At 42.0% G+C, this 21,608-nt stretch overlaps 1 long non-coding RNA gene across 3 annotated transcripts in view; it reads left to right on the forward strand.

Moving 5' to 3' along the window:
- The window catches only part of LOC114084573 (uncharacterized), a 68,025-nt gene that overhangs the window by 30,318 nt on the left and 16,099 nt on the right, over nt 1-21,608 (forward strand). The window lies entirely within an intron of this gene.

The following is a 21,608-nucleotide window of genomic DNA, read 5'->3' on the forward strand; positions in this document are numbered from 1 at the left end:
GGGGATGGAGTCCAATGCAACATCCAAGCCCATAGGGGCCTGTCCCACAGAGGGACAGGAGAGCCCCAGCAGAACAACCTTGGACAAGTTATCTGTGTCTCTCAAGTCTTCCCCCAGTCTCCGACTGCACATTGGGATCATCCTAGTATCTGCTTCCTAGTGATGTCACCACGCATATGTGAGACAGCACTTAGCAAACCTGCTACCACCGGAGTGTAATGCACAGAAGTAGAGATCAAATATAGGAACAGGTGGGATGTCACATAGAATAGAACTAACAACAGGCCTTGCTTCCTTCCTTGTGACATTGTAAATGTCATGTTCTTTTCCTGTCACATTTCTCATGACTAAAACACTCAGGGGCACTCCAGGTGAACTGGGCTACACAAAATAATCACACACAGAGAGAAATATACCTTTTTCTTTGGGTCCTGTGATGGCTGTTCTGACCTCAGGGGTCCATGGAGAGAGAGAGAGAGAGAGAGAGAGAAAGAAAGAGAAAGAAAGAGAAAGAAAGAAAGAAAAAGAACGTGCTGAACTCTTTTACTGGGGAGAAGCCATTCAAATGAGGCAAGGGGTCAGTCAGGTTTCCAGGGGTTGAGTCTAGCTTCATTATGTCTGCTGCCGCAGATTGACTGACATCTAGGAAGGCTACACCCAAAGGCAGAGCAAGAGAAGGGGACAAAGTGAGTTTCCAAGGAACATTCCATCCCAGGCAGGGCAAAGGGGTAGGATTACAAAAGAATAGGTGAGTGTAGCTCAACCCCAGGGGTATGCCTACTCAGAAGACTGGCCTTGCTATCCGAGCAGGGGAAAAGACCAGGTCAAGAGTCATGACACTACAGTGCTAGTCTACATTTATCTTTCAGATCCCCGTGGTGCATCAGGACTGGAAGGCGTGGTAACTCAATGTGGCTCCCCACACTTCCCAGCCTTCTTTTCTCTCTGCATGGTGAGAAGATTGAAATGCAATTAATGAGGATATCCTCATCTCCCTAGGCCTTCCAGTTGTTTCCCATGGTCTTTAGATTCAGACCCATGTGCCCCAGCCAAGCCTGTGTGTGGGACCTTCTGCTTAGCAGCTCCCAGCACCCCTCACCCTGGTATTCACATCTGAGCAGTCTTCTCCCTTTCATGTGACCTGGGTTTAGTGTCTCCCTTGTGACCTTCTGGAACATGACAAATGCGATTTGGAGTCACCTCCAAGATTTATGTATGAAATGAATGTAGCTAACATCTTGCTTTCTCTTTTTTTTTTTTGGTGTTGTTTCCTTTTCCCTGTCTCCCTGGGATCTCTGGTTGTGGGGAAGCTGCTGCTGTCTTGTTGCTCCACAAGGAGAGGCTCTGAGTCTTAGGACTCGTTTATTTTTTCAACGAACCAATTTTGTGTTTCATCAGTTTTTTAAAATTTTCGTCTGTTTCAGTTTCATTGACTTTGGCTCTGCTTTAAATTATTTCCTGTTTTCTGCTTTTTGTGTTGATTTGTACTTCTTTTTCTAAGGCTTTGAGATGTAATGTTAGGTCATTTATTTGGTGACTGTATATGCTTTTAATGAATGAGCTCATTGCAATGAACTTTTTTCTTAGAATTATCTTCACAGTGTCCCAGAGATTTTTTTTTTTAATATTTATTTTTCAGTTTTCGGTGGACACAACATCTTTATTTTATTTTTACGTGGTACTGAGGATCAAACCCAGTGCCCCACGCATGCTAGGTGAGTGCGCTTCCACTTGAGCCACATCCCCAGCCCATGTCCCAGAGATTTTTAAAAATTTTTTTTAATTATTAGTTGTTCAAAACATTACAAAGCTCTTGACATATCATATTTCATACATTTGATTCAAGCGGATTATGAACTCCCATTTTTACCCAGTATACATATTGCAGAATCACATGGGTTACACATCCACTTTTTTACATACTGCCATACTAGTGTCTGTTGTATTCTGCTGCCTTTCCTATCCTCTACTATCCCCCTCCCCTCCCCTTCCCTCCCCTCCCATCTTCTCTCTCTACCCCATCTACTGTAATTCATTTCTCTCTCTTGTTTTTTTTCCCCTTTCCCCCTCACTTCCTCTTATATGTACTTTTGTATAACAATGAGGGTCTCCTTCCTTTACCATGCAATAGAGATTTTGACATGTTTTGTCACTATTTTCATTTATCTTGAAGTATGTCTTTATTTCACCCCTGATTTCTTCTCTTGTCCATTGGTCATTCAATAGCATATTATTTATTCTCCAAGTGTTAGACTAGTTTCTAATTTTTTATTTTATCATTGATTTATTATTTTATTGCATTATGATCTGATAGAATGCCAGATATTATCTCAGCTTTTTGTATTTGCTAAATATTGCTTTGTGGCCTTAGATATGGTGTATTTTACAAGTGATCCGTGCAGCTGAGAAGAAAGTGTATTCATTCATTGATGGATGAAATATTCTATATATGTCTGTTAAGTCTGACATTGCATATTTTAAAAATATAATTATTATATATTAATTATATATTATTAATTGCATATTTTTATTTCTATAGCTTTTTATTTAATTTTTTTGGAAGATCTATCCAGTGATGAAAGTCATTTTAAAGTCACCCAGTAATCTTGTGTTGTGATCTATTTGGTTCATGAAATTTGGAAGTTTTTTTTGATGTATGAAGATGTCTCATTATTTGAGGTATAAATATGTATGTATATTTACAGTTGTTATTTCTTGTTGATATATAATTTCCTTTAGCAGTATGAAATGCTTCTTTGTCTCTTCTGCTTAACTTTGGCTTCAAGTCCTCTTTACCTGATATGATAGAAAATGCTGATTGTTTTTGAGATCCATGTGAATGATATGTTTTTTCCCATCCTTTTATCTTCAGTCTCTGGATAACTTTGCCTATGAGGTCAGTCTATTGGAGACAGCATACTGTTGAGTGGTGTTTTTTAATCCAATCTGCAAGTCATCGTCATCTGATTGGTGTTTTAGTTCCTTTACATTCACTGTTATTGTTGAGAAATAATTTTTATTCTCAGTCATTTTGATTTATTTCTGGTTTTTAATTTGAATTAGTTTCTCTTTGATTGACTATTCTCTTATTTCGCTTCCTCTCTTTGCAGGTCTTCAGTTTTATCTTTCATTTCTTCTTCAAGAAATGTTACCTAGAGCATGTTTTTTGATTCAGGCTTTGCAGTTGTGAATTCTTTTAACTTTTGTTTATCATGGAAGGTTTTTATTTCATCATCAATTCTGAAGTTCAGTTTTGCTGGGTATAGTATTCTTGGCTGGCTTACATTTTCTTTTAGACGTGGTATATATTAATTACTCCAAGACTTCCTAGCTTTTAGGGTCTGGGTTGAGAAATAAGCTGAAATCTGGATTTATTTCCTTCTAAATGTGATCTGTCATTTTTCTCCAGCAGCCGTTAAAATTATATCCTTAGTCTGTAGGTTGGGCATTTTCATAATAATGTGCCTTAATGTGAGTCTGTTGTAGTTTGTATATATGGGGTCCTGTCAACCTCCTATATTTAATTTTCTATTTCTTTCTCAAGGTTTGGGAAATTTTCTTTAATTATTTCATTGAAAACATTGTGTGTTCCTTTGGTTTGTATCTTTGTGCCCTCATCCCAATAAATCTTATATTTGGTCTTTGTTCATGTTATTTCATATTTCTTTGGAGTTCTCTTCATGGTCTCTTAACATCTTTTCTCCATTGTGTGTTTACCTTTTATCAGGAATTTTAAAAATGCCATGGAATGACGTGAAAGAAAATCTCTAATAAATGTATATTTGGGCATTCAAAGCATGTTTGGAGAGCAGATGTAAAAGAATTTGATAATTTATTTCATTTTTATGTGTGGATATAGTACCACAGTATATAGTGCATAAATATTTACAAAGGTTTTGGTTCACATTTGGAAGTTTCTATTACCATGTTTTCTGGTGACATAAGAGACAGATTAATCTGGTAATATTCTGCCAGATTTCATAGTAAAATTTTATTAGAGCCTGGAATTTTTACGATCTCTTGAGTGCATAATAATGTGTGTAAATAAAGCTACTTCAAAAATGTCAACAAAATTGAAAGTCCTTTATCTGGTTGGATAATGAAAAAGACTCAGATTACTAAAATCAGAAATGAGAATGAGAACATTTACTTCAGTTTTACATTAATAAAAAATGTAACTGGGCATAATGGTGCACATCTATAGTCATGGTTACTCTGGAATCTAAGGCAGGAAGGTAACTTGAGCCCAGGAGTCCATGGTCAGTGTTTTTAATATCACTGAACTGCACACTTAGAAATGGTAATGATGATTAAATTTTATGTTACATGGTTTTCTCACAGTTTACAAAATAAATTTTAAAATAAGAAAATCTTAGTAAGTGAAAGTCTTGGAACATTGAGTTGATTCTGAGAGCTCTGCAGTTTTAGAGTTTTAGATCTCGAGTGTCTAGTTTTAGTATAAGCCTATTCTTCACATTCATAAAAGCTTGGTATCTTGGCAACAGTGCCCCCTTGTCATTGCTGTTATTATCATTATGAAGAAAGATCCACATCTCTTTTGAACTCTGTACTTTGTGGTTGAATTGTTGGGCTTTAACAACATTGGTGTCATCACTTGCCTTCCCACAGCCTCATGAACAGGTAGCTTGATGGGAACCTGGAGAAGCCAGGAGACATGGAAATCAGGGACTGCCTGCAGCCCAGATGTTTGTAATGGGGGGGTTATATATATAAAATCATAACATCTGCAAACAGATGATATGATTTTATATACATAAAGTAGATAAGTAGACTTCCTTTCTTATTTGGACAACTTCTCTTTCATTCTCACCTCGTTTCTGTGGCCAGTACTTCTAATAGTATATAGAACAAAACTGTTGTCTTGTTCATGATCTCACAGGAAATGATTTCACCTTTCAGTATGATGTTGTTTTGAGTTTGTCATCCATTATCTTTATTTGGTTGAGGCACATTTCTCCAATTTTTAATTTTTGAGGGTTTTCATATAAAGGAGTATAGAATTTTATCTAGTGGTTTTTCTGTAATGATTTAAATGGAGCTCTGGTTTTTGTTTTTTATTTCTTTACCTGTACCATATCACTTTGTGTATTTACGCAGGTTGAAACATCTGGATGAATCTCATTTAATGGTGGTGAATGATCACTTTGGTGTGCTATTAGATTAGGTTTGGTAGCATTTTGTTGAATACTTACGCATCTATGTTCATCAGGTATATTGATCTGTACTAGTTTTTTTAGAAGTTTAATTTTTTAAAAATGTTTTTTATAGTAGATGGACACAATACCTTTATTTTATTTTTATATTGTGCTGAGGATCAAACCCAGTGCCTCATACGTGCTAGGCAAGTGCTCTACCAACTGAGCTACAGCCCCAACCCAGGTCTGTAGTAGTGTTTGCTTTTGTAGTGTGTCTGCATGCCTATGGCATCAGCATAGTTCTGTGCTCATGAGATGAGTTTGGAAGGATTCCCTCTTCTTCTGTATTCTAGAAGAATTTGAGAAGAATTGGTGCTCTTTGTTTCATTTTTCTCTTTTTTTCAGACAGAGGGATTGAACCTCGGCCTTAGCCATGCAAGGCCAGCACATTACCACTGAGCTACTGCCCTCGCCCTGAATACTTCTTTAAAGGGTTGTTAGAATTCAGCACAGAAGCCATCTAGTCTTGGCCTCCTCTTTACTAGGAGACTCTTCATTATTTATTCAGTATCTTTACTCACCATTGCACTAAGGTTTTCTATTTCTTCATAATTTCCTCTTGGTAGATTGCATGTGTCAAGGTATGTATCCTGCTAGATATTGAACTTGCTGGCATATGGTAGTGGTCTCTTCACAGGAGTTTCTTATGATTCTCAATATTTCGGTTGTGTCAGTTGCATTTGTCTCCTATTTCATTTGTGATTTCATTTGAGTTTCCTTTTTTTGTTCATGTAGCTAAATGTTTGCTGATTTTTTTCTAAACACCTGCTGTCAATTTTATTGATCTTTTCTATTGTTCCTGTAGTTTTTATTTCATTTATTTCTGCTCTGATATCCATTATTTCCTTTGTTTAATCAACTTTTGGTTTAGTTTGTCCTTTTTCTAGTTCCTTGAAGTGGTGCATTAGCTTTCTGTCATTTTTGATCTATTCCCATGTGGGTGTTCACTGCTATAAACTTCTTTGAACTTCTTTTGCTGCATACTACAGGTTTCGATGGCAGGGCAATGGAACCAGGTAGGAGGCTGAGTGCTGGGCCTGCCCTTCCTTGGTGGATTTCTCAATTGGTGGGGCTTTTGAGGGGAGCTGTAGGTCAGGTGAGGCCAGGGCCTCAAAAAAGAATTATACTGAACTTTCTGATAAAGTTACTATTTTCTGTCTAAGAAACAGCATTCTAAACCCATCTTGGCTGTGCTTTGAACAGCCCAGGCTTTAATATTTTGAATTACTTGAAGGTCAGAATCTAGATCTGTTGTCCAACACCAGCAGAAACTTGAGAATGCCTTCCTCCATTACCAGTGCAGCTGGACCCGGAGTTAAAGGTTCATGTTTTCTTTTGGTCAGTTCTAAGTAGGAGTGTTATTAAAATAAAGACCCTAATGTCTGTGTTAGAAGGTAGGACTTTTAAAATATTCGAATCTATGGAAGTAAAGCTTAATGACAGGAAATAATTTATAAAAACAACATTTACACTGACAAGTATAATAACAAATGGCTGTATCTCTCCCCTTTTTTCTTTTTGAGACAAGGTCTCACTAAGTTCCTCAGGTCTTGCTAAGTTGCCTGGGTTGACTTTGAACTTGTGATCTTTCTATCTCAGCCTCCTGAGTCCATGGTATTACAGGTGTGCACCACCATACCCAACTCTATGACTATATGTTATTGGTACTATTTTCACTGAACAATTTGTTTTAAAGTAAAATGACCTTAAATAATTATGTTTTTTAGAAAAATGAGCATGCTTGGTGAATTTTATCCTTTTTCTGGGGTGTAATAAAAAATCCTAGGAGAAGAGAAATAATATATATTAAATAAGAGAAATGAACATAGATTACCTGATAATTCTGAAAACTGATTAATCAATCTTATTTTGCTATTCTGAAACAAGAAGGTAAAACTATTTGCCTTTCAAAATTTCTTTTGCTTTGGAAGAGATAGTGTATGTTTAAAATGTACAACTTATGTATACGGGGTAAAAATGGGAGTTCATAATCTGCTTGAATCAAATGTATGAAATATGATATGTCAAGAGCTTTGTAATGTTTTGAACAACTAATAATAAAAAAATTTAAAAAATGTACAACTTAATACTCTGTTATCCATGTACATTGTGAAATGATTACACTGTCAGTCTAATTTACATACACATCCCCTCTGATACCTAAACAGTTTTTGTGTGTTATGAAAATTGCAGATGTACACTTTTAGCAATGTTAGTGCACCGTACACCATTCTTAAGTATATTAATTTCTGTACTTATGATCTATTATTGAATTGCACGAGCTCCTTATATAGTTTTGGTGTTAGCCTCCGTCAGATACATGCTTTGCAGATGTGACTCCCACTGTATCTGTGGCCTTCTCATCTTGCTGCTTGTTTTCCTTGCTGTGCAGAAGCTTGTCAGTGTGATGTCCTGTCACTTGGTTTTTCTTGCTTTTCGGCATGTGCTTTCAGAGTCACAGTCATAGTCATTGCTCAGAGCTTTCCTCTAAGGATTTTTATAGTTATAGATTATATTTTAAGTGTCCCATTTATCTATTATTAATTTATTTTTGAATTAATGCATTACAATTTCATATAAAATTGGAATACATTGTGATGTATTCATAAATGTACGCCAATTTTCTTCCCCAGTTCTTCCCCTCTGCCTCTTGTCTTCCCTCACCCTTGATTTCCTGCTTCTACTCTGTTACTCTCCATTCTATTTTTGTGAGATACCCCGCCTTTCCCCCCGTTTTCCTCTGTAGATTCCACTTATGAGAAACCATTTGACCCTTGAGTTTCTGAGACTGGCTTATTTCACTTGGCATGAAGTTCTCCACTTCCATCCATTTACTAGCAAACGACAAAATTTCATTTTTCTTATGGCTGAATAGAACTCCATTGTGTTTATATACCACATTTTCTTTATCCTTTCTTCTATTGGTGGGTACCCAGGCTGGTTCCATAACTTGTCTATTGTGTATTGTGCTAATATATACTTTGTTATGCGTATATCACTTTAGTATGTTGATTTTAAATCTTTGTCATAATTATCAAGGAGTGGGATAGCTGGGCCAAATAGTGGATCCATTTGTAGTCTTTTGAGGAATCACCATACTACTTTCCAAAGTGGTAGTAATAATTTGCAGTCCCATCAACAATGTGTTAGGGTACATTTTCCCCCATATCATCACCAGCAATTATCATTTGTATTCTTGATGATTGTCATTCTTACTGGGGTGAGATGAAATCTCAGTGTGGGTTTTTGTACCAGAGATTAAACCCAGGGGTTCTTAACCATTTAGCCACATATCTACCCTCTTTTTACATTTTTTATTTTGAGACAGGGGCTCACCAAGTTTCTGAGGCTGGTGTTGAACTTCCAATTCTCCTGCCAGCCTGGGAAGCAACTGGGATTATAGGTGTGTGTTCTGCGCCTTGTTTCAATTTAGTTTGATTTGCATCTCCCTGATGGCTATGGATGTTGAACATGTTTTTATATGTATGTTGGCCATTTGAATTTCTCCTTTAGAGAAATCTCCCTTTAGATTCTTTTGCCCATTTATTGGGTTCATTAAGATTGTTTTATTTTCAACATATAACATTTATATAATAATGGTTATTAATTCCCTGTTGGAAGAGTATCTGACAAACATTTTCTCCCATTCTGTAGGCTCTCTTCACACTCTTGTTTTCTTTGCTGTGCAGAATCTTTTTAGTTTGATGCTGTCACACTTATTAATTCTCACTTTTATGTCTTGAGTTTTAGGATCTTATTAAGGAAGTCAGTAATTCTGCCAATGTGTTCGAGTGTTTCCCTGTTTTCTTGATGCAGTTTGGCCTAATTCTGGCCTAATTCCTAGAACTTTGACCCACTTTGGGGTGTTTTTCTTTTTTTTTTTTTTCGTGTTCACGGTAAAAGGGATCTAGTTTCATTCTTCTTTATATAACTATTCAGTTTTCCCTGCAGCATTTGCTAAAGAGGCTGTTGTTTCCCCAGGGTATGCTTTTGGCACCTTTGGCAGGAATCAGATTTATGTGGATTTGCCTCTGTGTCTTTAATCCATTTCTAGTTCACTTTTATGTACTGTGTAAGATACAGGTCCAGCTTCACTTCTTTGCATGTAAATATCCTCTTTTCCCAGCACCATACATGGATGAAAGAGTCCCTTCCCTATTGTAAGTTCTTGGTGCCTTTTCTGTAATTGAATCTGTGTGTGTGGGTTTGTATCTGAGCCCTCTCCTGTGTTCTATATTCATGTGGTATTCTCTATTCTATTCTTTGTGTCAGCTTTCATGTCGGTATCTGACTGGATTGTTAGAGCACTCGTAATCACATACTGTGATGCCTCTTGTTCGTCCTTTTTTATCAGGAGGAGATGACTATTCATGATCTTTTGTGGTCTTATTGAATTAAAGGATTTTCTGTCTATATCAAGTAAGATTGTCATTGCTAGATTGACAGAAATGTCACTGAATCTCTTGTTTTGGGTAAATTGGACATTTTAGCAGTATTTATTTTTCAATCCAAAAGCACACTGTATCTTTCCATCCATGTCTGTGTTCGTTTTCTTTCATCAGTGTTTAATGATTTTCAGTATGCAGATAAATTTTCTTCCTTTGAATACATTTGATTTGGCTCTATTTGTTCCTAAATATTTTATTCCTTTTGGTGCTATCATAAATGAAATATTATTATTATTTTTGATAGGTGATTATTAAGGATATAGAAATGCATCTGATTTTTTTGGGTGGATTTTTATCTCCTGAACCTTCACTAAACTTGTTAATTAGTTCTAATGGTTTTTATTGGAGAATGTTGTAGTGTTTTCTATGAAGAGGACTTGTCCTCTGCCAACAGAGGCAGCCCTTCTTTGTTCCTTACTGGTTTGGATTCCTGTGGTTTCTTTTTCCTCTCAGATTCCTCTGTCTGGGGTCTTCAGCACTACATGGAGCAGACATTGCTGCAGTGTGGGCAGTCTCATCTTGGTCGTGATCTTAAGGAAAAGCTTTCCATTTTTCAGCCACTGCATACGACGTTTGATGTGGCAGATCCTGTGTGATGTTTATTGTCTTGTGGTGCATTCCTTTTTACCTAATTTTTGGAGGATGTCCCTCATGAAAAAGTGTTGATTTTTTTAGAATGATTTTTTTTTCTACTCCTATTGAGATAATATGTTTTTATCTTTCATTCTGTCAGCATGGCTTATGACGTTGAATTATTTATGTGTTTTGCAGCATTCTTGCACCCTGGTATAAATCTCACTTGGTCCTAGTGTTTGATTTAGTGAATGTTCTGTTGAATGTGCTCTACCATTATTTTGTTAAAGATTTTTGTGGCTACAGACATGAAGTATTTGGCCTATACCTATAGGTTTTGCTGTGATTTTTGTAATATTATAGTAACTTTACAGTCTGGCCTATTCAAAGCTCATCCGAGTTGTGTTTAGAATGCTGCTTCTCAGACAGGAAAGAGAAAGCTAAGCATAGCCCCACCATAATTCCTTTCTGTGAACCTGAACTTGCCCTTCCTTGCTGCTCCAGGGATGGACCCACACATTGACCAATCACTGTTGGAGGCCAGGCCTTAGCACTCAGCCTGTCACCTGGTGCCTTTAGTCCTGCACCAAATCCTGTGGGAAAAGCCACAGCAGTTCTCACTTGCATTCATTGCAGATTTACATCATTAATGTGTCCTTTATCAAATGAGGTCCTCTGTAGAGACACCCTGAGCAACCAATGTGTTCATGTAACAGCTTCCTTGACTTCACCTTGTGGCACAGATAGAACCACCTCAGCAGCCGCAGGGTACCTTGGTGGGTGTGGAGCAGATGTGGCCATCCACCCCCTCTACATGGAAGTTACTGAGGGCTCCAGTTCTGGCCATTTCCAACAGTGCTGGCAGGATAAGTACCTCGCTTTGGAAATGCTGGATGAAGGAAGGGACACATGCTAAGGACTTGCCAGATGATTCTGAGGAGTATCCGTGGCCGTATCTCCCAGGGGATCTTCCCAGGCCTCAGTCTCCCTGTATTCTCACCAGGGCTGTTCAGCACCAGCCTTAAAACCTGCCCACTCAATGGGGACAAACAACCTCTCAGTAGTATATGTTGAACATCTTTGACAGTTACTGTGTGCAGTGATTCCCTTTTGAATTGCAGGCATTTTTCCTTTGTCCCATGGTTGACTCATGATGTTCTATGTATCCCTGGGATATTAACCTTTTATCAGTGTAGGTTTTTAAGAGTTTGCTAGTAAGTATCCATGTTGTTTTTGTTTTTCCATCAGGAGTCAGTCATTTATTTCCTTTTTGACTTCTGACCCTTCAGTCAGAAAAAATTACTTTCAATGTTATGAAAGTATTTTCCAAGGTCTACTTTTTGCATATAAACTGAGACCTTCTGGGTGGGTGGTACATAACAATATCCAAAGGACTCAGGAGGCTGAGAAAGGAGGATTCAAACTTGGAGGCCAGTTTCCCCAATGTAGGGAGATCCTCAGGAACTTAGTGAGACTCCATCTCAAAAATAAAAAGGCCTGGGGATGTGGTGTAGTTGCCCTGGGTTCATTCCCTAGTATTAATTAAACAAACAAAAATAAAAATGCAAAACCAAAAATCCGAAGGTGGTGGCAGTAGAGAGACCAAAGAATAGAGACTTCTGGAATATGATTTGGAAGTAGAACTGATACAACTTGCAGATCATTTAGAAGTGTAGAGGTGGCAGTAAGGAGAAAAAAGAAAAAAAAACTAAAAATCTTAGATCTTTGTGGGATATACCATTCAAAGAAAATTCAAGCTTAAACGGTCCCTACGAATATTATGTAATCAAACAGAAGTTGGACTGCAGTGTTGTGAAAAACCCAGAAGAAGCAAATCTCAGGGAGAGACTAATAACTGTTCTCTGGAGACTAGCAGGAGGGAGAAGAGGAGGGAGTGGGTATGGGTACCAGACACAGGACAAGGGATGCAATTAAAGCCAATAAGCTGAATGTTTTTAAGAAATATAGTTTAGGGGCTGGGGATGTGGCTCAAGCAGTAGCGCGCTCGCCTGGCACGCGTGCGGCCCGGGTGCGATCCTCAGCACCACATACAAACAAAGATGTTGTGTCTGCCAAAAACTGAAAAATAAATATTAAAAATTCTCTCTCTCTCTCTCTCTCTCTCTCTCTCTCTCTCTCTCTCAAAAAAAAAAAAAAGAAATATAATTTACAATTTTAAAGTGACCTAGTTTTAATAAAAATTCAAAAAGGGGAAAAAAAGGAGGAAAGGGGAAGGGCAGCTCTGGGGTGGGAACAGGTTCAAGGGGGCGCGCTCAGTGGGTGGTGCAGAGGTCGGGCCATTAAGAGCCACAGGCCTGAAGCTGCTGTTGAAGATGGTTCTGACCCTGGTGCTCTCTCAGGTGGTGGAGGTGGTAATGGAAGTGGAGCTGGGGTTTCTTATCTTTTCCTTTATCCTAACTTATGTATCTGTACAGACTACTGCATGTATGTTTCTAAGTGCTTTATTATTCTGCTTGGCTTGTTGTTGATAATACCATAAAGGATGTCTCTGTGTACTCTTCTGTTCAGCACTGGTGTTGAGACTCACCTGCCTGATGATGTGGAGCTGGACATTGTTGTTTTTTCCTGCTGGATGTTACAAAGTGAATTCCCTGTTTCAAAGTGAATTTTTCTTTTCTCCAGCCATTGAACTTAAGAGTTCTTTTATTTTTTATTTTCTGTTTCCAAATAACACTGCTTTAAGTTTTAAAAGGTTTAAGTTTAGGCCAAGCTCAGCAATGGAACAAGAGCCTGTCTCAAAATGAAAAAGGGACAAGACCATGGATGTAGCTCAGTGGTAAAATGCCCCTGGTTCAAGCCCAGTAACAAAGAAATAAGAATAAAAACATAAAATTTTGTATGGCATTTGCCCTTCTGAGGAAACATAATTAATCCCTTCCAACGTTATGCAGCCCAGAAGAAATCAGACTGCACTGGTTTGAAAAATGCAGACTTGGCATATCTCAGAACTAGAAGCTGGGGACTAGTGGAAGGAAGGGGAGGCAGTGGTCATGGATACCAATGTTCTGGAACTACATGGTTGTGACTAGTGCACAGTTTAGAGAAGGCACTTGATGCCAAATGACTGAGACTTTTAACAATGAAAACAAATCTTTAATTTAAAATAATAAACACAAACAATAAAAACAAATAAACCAATGGCCGGGGAGAAGAACAGAGGCTCAGGGTTCCTCTCAGGATGCAGTGCTGACTTAATGGCCAGCAGGGGGTGTTGACCTTGATGGTCCACTGCAGGTTCGTCCAGCTCCAGTTCTCTATCAGATGGTGGAGTTGGTGGACCACGAACGGGAGCTTCCACAAGCACCAGAGCTGCTAGAGGAGTAAAGGTCCACAGACTATCCACGTTAGGTCCAGGGACAGAATATTCCCTACTGCCTTTCATACAATTCCACGCACAAACCCAACACCAGGCAGTGTTCCCAGAATGCACACAGAAAATGACAGCTCTGCCTCTCATTGTTCCTGCCCCGCCCCAGTTCCTGTGCAGTATGCTCTGCTTGTCCCTCCCTGTCCCATTGTGACATACTCATACCCCACCTCAGTCCTCCTCACCTTCAGCCTGTTCCTCCATGGGCTCAGGGTTTTCTGTCAAGGCTGGGACCTGGTGTCCTTGGTCCTCCTCCTCGGGGCCTGTGACAGTGAGCTGGCTGTGGACATTACCAAGTGGGTAGTGAGGCAAATGCAAGTGAGGGAGTGAGGAGACCACCCAAGAGGGATGGGGGGGGGGCAGCACTATGAGAGGCCTGGCCTTTCCTACCATGAGGTCAGTGATCTTGGCACCCCACAGTTCAGAGGAGAGGGCTGAAGCTCAGAGAGTCACAGGGCCAGTATCAGGACTCACAGCTGTATGTGACCCTGTCACCCTGGGCAGGGCTTACCTTCCCAACATTTGGCCCATCTCCTCTTGGATGGAGGAACTCGAGATGTTTGAGGCCGAAGAGAAAGAGTCATAGAAGGCGGGCTCCAGGGTCTCCTCCAGGTCCCCTGGGGAATACGCCTGGAACACATATCCAGTGCTGGTATCATCCCCTCTGTAGCCACCTTCTTGGTTGGGACATTGAGGAAACATATAGTCAGTGCCAAAGTGATCCACCAGAAGTGTCTGGGGATGGAGTCCAGTGCAATATCCAAAGCACATAGGGGCTTGTCCCACAGAGGGGCAGGAGAGCCCCAGCAGGGCAATGGCTGGCAGAGTTCAAAGAGGAATTGCTGAGGGGATAGTTAGAAACACAGCAGCTTCAGGCCAGTTTGTTATCTGAGCAGAGGTGGCAGCTCTGTGCATTAGGAGCTTATCCCCTGAGTCCCACCAGCACACCACCTTCTGGAGGATGGGAAAACGGGCTCATCCCAGACAGGAGGGTCCCTGTGTGAGGACACCCAGAACATCATTCTCTGTGGTGCTGTTGAAATGGCTCCAGAACGGAATGAGGTCCAGGTCCCATAGCCCTGAAAGGCTGAATGACTGTGGAACCTGGGTCCCCCTGGAAAGTGGTGAGGCCCTGGGGGCCCAGCTCCTGCTTCCACAGTCTGGGGTGTGTTCCTTGAGGCAGCAAGTATCAGAGAAGTGGACCAATTGGCAGGAGCCTTGTGATATTTCAGCTAAACGCAGCCCTAGTAATCCTGATGATGTGTAAGACTTGGAGAGAGTGTGGAAGGACCGTCAGGCCATTGCCACCTGGACACCTGGGTGTTGGAGTTATAGTCAGTTGGATGGCAGAGTACAAATCATCAGAGAATGAAAATGAAATAATGTCCATGTTGCTGTTCTGTTGTTGTTACAAATATGGGAATTGTGACCTTGGATGAGTCCAAGAACGAGGCAGGCAGAGAGGGTGAGGAGGATGGGTGAGGATTTGTTGTTCAGATTCCTCACGGTGGGGACTCTGCCCCTCCACCTCCCATCCCTACCAGGAAGGTGGTCCTGGTGGTGTCTGTGCTCTTATTCACTTTTATTCTGCTCTGTGCCCTGCCAGTAGAGTCCCCCCTGTCCCGCACTGACCCTGAGGCCAAGCTCCTGCCCATTGGTGCTTGGCTCTGGATATTCCTCAGTGGACGTGGGGTTGGAGCTGAAGCTGCAGCTCCAGTGCTTATTGAGGATAAACTGTGGAAAGAATGGAAGACAGTGCCTGGTAGCTGGCCGGGAGCCCCAGCCCCTGCTCGCCTCCATTCAGGGTGTTTGTGTCTCTTGTGGCCTTCTGCTCCCCCGACCTAATACAGACCCTGTGTCTCAGGTTTTACCCTGTAGGACAGGAAATGATACTGGGTGCCCAGGCCGTACCGTGGACACTTTCATCCCCCACCTTTTTCCCTGTCCTGGGGGTGACCATGATAGGACACGAGGCTCACAATCTCCCACCACCTTTTCCTGCCTCAGGTCCCTGTTCTCCCCTACTGAGGAGCAAGGTGGTGGGACTCTGCAGGGCTACTCACAGTGATGTTCTCTCCTGGATGTACCTCACCAGGGCTATCAGGTGTGGACCTAAAGCTACTCCTCCCACTTTCAGGAGTGCCAATTGGAGGAGGACCATCAGCGAGGCACAGGCAGCAGCACCTGAGGCAACTTCGCAGTTGTTTCCAAAAGTTTCTTCTTTGGGGTGTCCGGTGGATTGGGTCTGGGGAAGGGGCCGTGCAGCCATAGGGGGAGCTCTGGCGGCGGGGCCTCCTACGGAGTCGGCCTCCACAGGGGAAACAGGAAAACATGTTTTGGCTTTCAAAGTATTTCACCAAATGAGCTGGGAGGAGGCTGTTGCTAGGATGTGGGTGCCTGGTTACTGGGTTCCAAGTTCTGTTTGGCTCTATGACCAAGGAAGGGAGAGGCCATGTCTTGGGGTTCCTGGCCTAACCCATCCTCCAGATAAGCCCATGTTTGTCCCTCTGTTGGCTCTCCTCCAGCCCCATGACTTTTTATGTGTGTACACAGCCAACCCCAACACTGGCCCCATATCCCTTGACAGGCCTGGGTGCACCAGGGTCCCAGCTCTGAGGAGACACAGCTAGGTTTCAACCCAGCTCCTCCTCCTGTCCTCTCATGGGACTTTGGACAAGTCATCATGTCTCTAAGGCTTAACCAGTGTTCCCCTGCACAGTGGTATCATCCTAGAATCTACTTCCTAGCAATATCACCAGGCATGTGTGAGATGACACAAACCATGTTGTCACATGTCTATAATGCACAAAAGTAGAGCTAAAATATGGAAACAGGTAAACTGTCACATAGAGTAGAGCCAAGAACAGGCCTAGTCTCCCACCTCATGACTTTGAAAATGCTGTTTTCCTTCCTGGCCTTCTTTCTCCGTCTGCATCTTGAGGGATTTGAAATGCGATTAGTGGGGATGTCCTCACCTCCCAGAGCCACCCACTTTGTTACCTTGTTCTCTTTGGGATGACTGAGAGTAAGCACATCCCTGGGCACCTTAGGGACCCCCAACAATGAAATTCTGGCCTTTTCCCCCTTTCCATTCTCTGTGTCCCAGTCAGGGTACATGGAGACGGACTGCCCTTATTTCATGGAAGTGCTGTCTGTCTCTTCTTTCTTCTTTTGTTTTTTGGTCTCAGGGAGTGATCCCAGGGGCGCTTAACCCCTAAGCCACATCACCAACCTGGTTTCCTGTGTTTTATTTTGAGGCAGGTTGTCACAGCGTGGCTGAGGTTAACTTTGAACTTGTGATCCTCCTTCCTCAGCCTCCCGAGCTGCTGGTATCACAGACGTGCACCACCATGCCTGGCCTCTTTCTCCTTTTCCATGTCACCTCATGGGGCCTCCATTTTCTCTAACCTACTCTCTGATCTCCACGTGTTTGCCTCTCTGTTTTTGTACCTATTGGGAGGCTGAAAAAAATACTGTCACATGGCAAAGGCAGGCAGGTGTCCCCAGGATCCTAGAAGTTCTTAATCCAAAGGAAACACTATGGGAGATGACTGAGCCCTGAGCTAGGAAGTGAGGACTCTGCCTTTTCCTCTGGAGTCTGTCCTTGTCCTAGTGTCTGGGCCAGTCCCTATGTGACACTGGGCCTCAGTTTCCCACTTGTCCAGTGAAGGGTTAGAGAGGAAGTGACACATAGGCCTTCTGGACACATAGGCCTTCTGCTGCATAGTTCCCCAGGCTGGGCAGTGTTGGGCAGGGTGGTGCTGCAGAATCCCAGGTTACTGTTTTCCCAGGTAGGTGCAGGTGTGCCCTGCTTGGTGCAGCCTGGCCTTGTGTTCCCAGCATGTATGTGCTTCCATTGGCACAGGCATGGAAACAGTGCCACGCACCACATACCTGGGTCTCTCATCCTTCCTCAAATGTGAGATCCTTTTGTCTCATCTCCCCAGAGTCAGAAAGTGTAATTAGCCTCTCTTCACTGCATGGATGTAATTTGTTATAGCAGCCAAAAAATTAATAGAAGTGGCTTAAGCAAGACAGAAATTTATATCGTTTTCACATAAAAATGTGAATATGGGTAGTCCTGGCCTTCTCTGCTCTTTCTGTAGTCAGTCAGGATTCAGAATAAATTCACGTTTTTTGATGGGGGGTACTAGGGATTGAACTCAGGGGCACTCAAACACTGAGCCACATCCCCAGCCCTATTTTGTATTTTATTTAGAGACAGGATCTCACTGAGTTGCTTAGCACCTCACTTTTGCCGAGCCTGGCTTTGAACTCGCAATCCTCCTGCCTCAGCCTCCCAAGCCTCTGGGATTCCAGATGTGCACCACCGTGGTGGCTTAATTTCACATTTTTCCTCTCTCCTATCTGTAGGGTGTGTAGGGTGTGGCCTTGCTCTCCTGCTCCAACACAGCATCCCATTTATAAGTAACAGAATGAATGAAAAGGAAGAAAGGACAAAGGATATCTATGAGCTCTCTCTAGAGTCATTGCCTAGAAACTGTCATTTGACACTTTTCTTTAATCCTACCCAGTCACCTCATCACAAAGGAAACTAGGAAGTAGACATTATTATAGTTTCTCTCCAGGTGCCCACATGACTTGCTAAAAATTAGAGGATTCAAGATGGAGAGAATGGATTATCATAGTTGTGCTATTTTCTTGGGCTTAAAAAAAAAAAAGTTTGTTTTTTGCAGTGGTAGAAATTCAACCCAGGGCTCAGCTAATGCCAGGAAAGCACCCTACCACTAAACCATGTCCCTAACCCTCCTTGGGCTTGTCTTCATTTCACACATTTAAAAAATGCTTTTAAAAAAAACCACCGGGCCATTATAATGTTTTGAGCAACTAATAAAAAAATTTTTTTAAAAAAATCACCAGGCAGTGGCTGGGGATGTAGCTCAGTGGTGTAGCACTTACCTAGTATGCACAAAACCTTGGGTTTGATCCCCAGTATACAAACAAATTAAACAAATTACTGTGCATTACTGGTATATTTTTAAATGCTTGCAATGAAAAGGAAAAAAAACCCTTCTAAAATTTTATAAAATTCACCTGTATTATTTATGTATTTGTAGAAACAACGTTTGGGTTCTGAGGTTGTAGCTCTGTGGTAAAACATGTGATTTGCATGTGTGGGCGCTGGGTTCAACCTCCAACATAAATAAATAAACAAATGTAATAAATAAGAAATAAATACACAAATCAACTTAAGGTGTGGGGGTGTAGCTTGATGGTAGATCACTTGCCTACTGTGCACAGGCCCTGGCTTCAACCTGCAGCACCAAAAAAAAAAAAAAAAAATTGAAATGAAAAGGAGAGCAAAACGGAAATGCAGTAGTTTGCTGTGTCAGGGCCTGGCCCTCTCTGGAAAGCTGATCTACAAGGGCTCCAAGGGAAGATGATTCTAGGAGAAATCCCAGTGCAAACACCCAGAAGACCATTGTGAGCAGCAGACATGATTAACAGACCTCCCAGAACCTCCCACTCCATCCTTCCCGACTCAGCACTCCCACGTTATCAAAGTGACTGTTGCACAAAGGTGGCAGCAGGCCCCAGGGTGAGCACCAGCTCAGGGTGTGGGGAACTGCAGGGGGTATAGTCCAGCAATCTCCTGGTGAGCACTGGTACAGGTTTGGCAAGCTTCCGCCAAAATCTCATGTCCACCTGGAGTTCCAAAATATGACCTGATTTGGAAATGATGTCTTGGCAGATGTAATTAGTTAAAATGAGGCCACTGTGGAGTAGACCCAGGCCAGCTGCTGGAGGTCAGAGGCTGCTTTCCTCTTTCTGGAATATCATATGGTCACGACTTGAATGATGACACCTGAGAAAGTGGTTAAGTGGAAAGAAAAGGGTGGAGAGTCTCTGGCCCAGGTAACTGGTCGAGACAGAAGCTTAATTAGCATTAAGAATTATATTGGCTGGAGTTATGGCTCAGGGTAGAGCGCCTTGAGGCACTGGGTAAGATGCTAGCACCACATAAAAACAAATAAAGTCATTGAGTCCATACACTATTTACATATTTATGAATTATGTCATTGGTTAGAGCATCCTGAAGGAATCCATTTTCCCAGAAAAGAAAATTGGGGAAACTGTTAGAGGGAAGAGGCCACTACAATGGTCCAGGACCAGGTTTGGGGTGTCAGCTGCTTGGTTGGGGGCTGCCCCTGTTCTTGTTCAGCCACCTCTTTTGCTCCAGCTGGGGCTGTCTTGGACCTGCACATGGTGCAGGTGGGAGTTTCTCTCCTGGGTGCCATGCACATGGTGGTTGCTGCTGGAGCCCTCACAGCTTTCATGGAATGTGAGTGTGTCCGTCCCTCCACCAACCTGTGTTTACTACCTGCTGAGTGTCAAGTGCCTTGTCTCAGTCTGAAAGCTGCCTCTGCCTGGGCCTCCACACAGGTATATGACATTCACACAAATGCTTGGCCCTCTATTGCCCTTTGAGGAAATCCCAGAGCCTGTGAAGCACCCTGTGACCTCACCTAAAGCAAAGGAGTTTAATTTGGGCACAAGCTGAGAGATAAGGGCTGCAGAACTTGGTAAGGATTGGGGTGGGGTGAAAAGATTTGTAAAAATGGGGTTCCTGTGCAAGAAACCCGGGAAAACATTGTAACTGTCCTAGCCCGTGTGAGGCCCTGGGTTTGATCCTCAGCACCACGTAAAGTAAATAAATAAACTAAATGTATTGTGTCCATCTACAACTAAAAGTGTAAAATAAATAAGTAAAATAAGTTTATTGTGTCCACTTACAGTAAAAATGTTAAAAAAAAAAAATGACCTTTTCATGGCATAAGGGCCCTTGGCCTGCTGGTTCGCTATTAATCACTTCATTTGTTTGTCATGCGAGCATCCAGAGTCTTCTAAGCTTGTCTCAGGCTCTTTCTTTCTTCCTTTACTTTTTAAATTTTATTTTTATTTTTTTGCCACCAGGGGTGCTTAACCACTTAGCCACATCCCCACTCTGAGGCTATTTCTTTTTGTATAAATCAGAGACAGAACTCATGGGATGCATGGATGGATAGATAGATAGACAGACAGAGGGGAAAAAGAGAGAGAGAGTTTTTTTGGTGGAATTGGCTCATGTGATTTTTGGAGGCACAGTGTCCTGCAACAAGCTGTCTTTGGGCTGGAGACCCTGGGATGCTGGTAGTGTGGCTCAGTCCAACTACAAAGGTGTTAAAACCAGGGAAGACAGCGATGTAATTCTCAGTCTGAGGTGAAGGCCTGAGAGCCTGCGGTTCTGCTGGTGTAAGTCCTGGGATCCCAAAGCCAGAGAGTTCTGATGTCCAAGGCTGCAGGAGGAGAGTGTTTGGCTCCAGCAGAGAGACAAAAACCTTTTTCTCTGTTTCCGCTCTGTCTGGGCCCCCAGTCAATTGCATGGTTCCACGTGGAGGGTGGAACTTCCCCAGTCAATTGCCAGGTGCCCACCCACATGGAGGGTGGACTTCCCCACCTCTTCCACTTTGACTCACCGGCCATCTCCTCTGGAAGCGTCCTCAGGGACACACACCCACAGATATGCTTTCCCACTTCTCTAGGTATTCCTTCATCCAGCCACACAGACACTAAAATTAACCACCACCCCTCTGTGTGTCCTCATCTTCTCCTTGTAGGGTGGACATATTTCCAATCCTCCTTCCAGACTCAGTTTGTCGTCTTTCCTCAGTGAAATTTTCCTTGTATTTTTCCCTCTCTCAGTCCAAATTAGGTCCCTTTCTGCTGTCCTATGATGCCTGTGCTGATTTCTACAATCCTCACCTCCCTGTGTGCAGAGGTGTTTGCGTCTCCTCCACCAGCTTGCAGGGCAGGGTTCTGGTCCAGTTCCTCCCTGCCTCTTCCCCTGCTGAGTTCACACTTGAACTCCCAACCCTGACCATATTTGAGTTTTGAGAGGAAGCAGGCTTGAGTGATTCCAAACATTGTTCTAACATTCATAGATTTTATTAGCTCCTTGGTACTATGTTTATGTGAAATTTA

This window comes from Marmota flaviventris, chromosome 17 (genome assembly GCF_047511675.1).
Source record: "Marmota flaviventris isolate mMarFla1 chromosome 17, mMarFla1.hap1, whole genome shotgun sequence".
Classification (NCBI taxonomy): domain Eukaryota; kingdom Metazoa; phylum Chordata; class Mammalia; order Rodentia; family Sciuridae; genus Marmota; species Marmota flaviventris.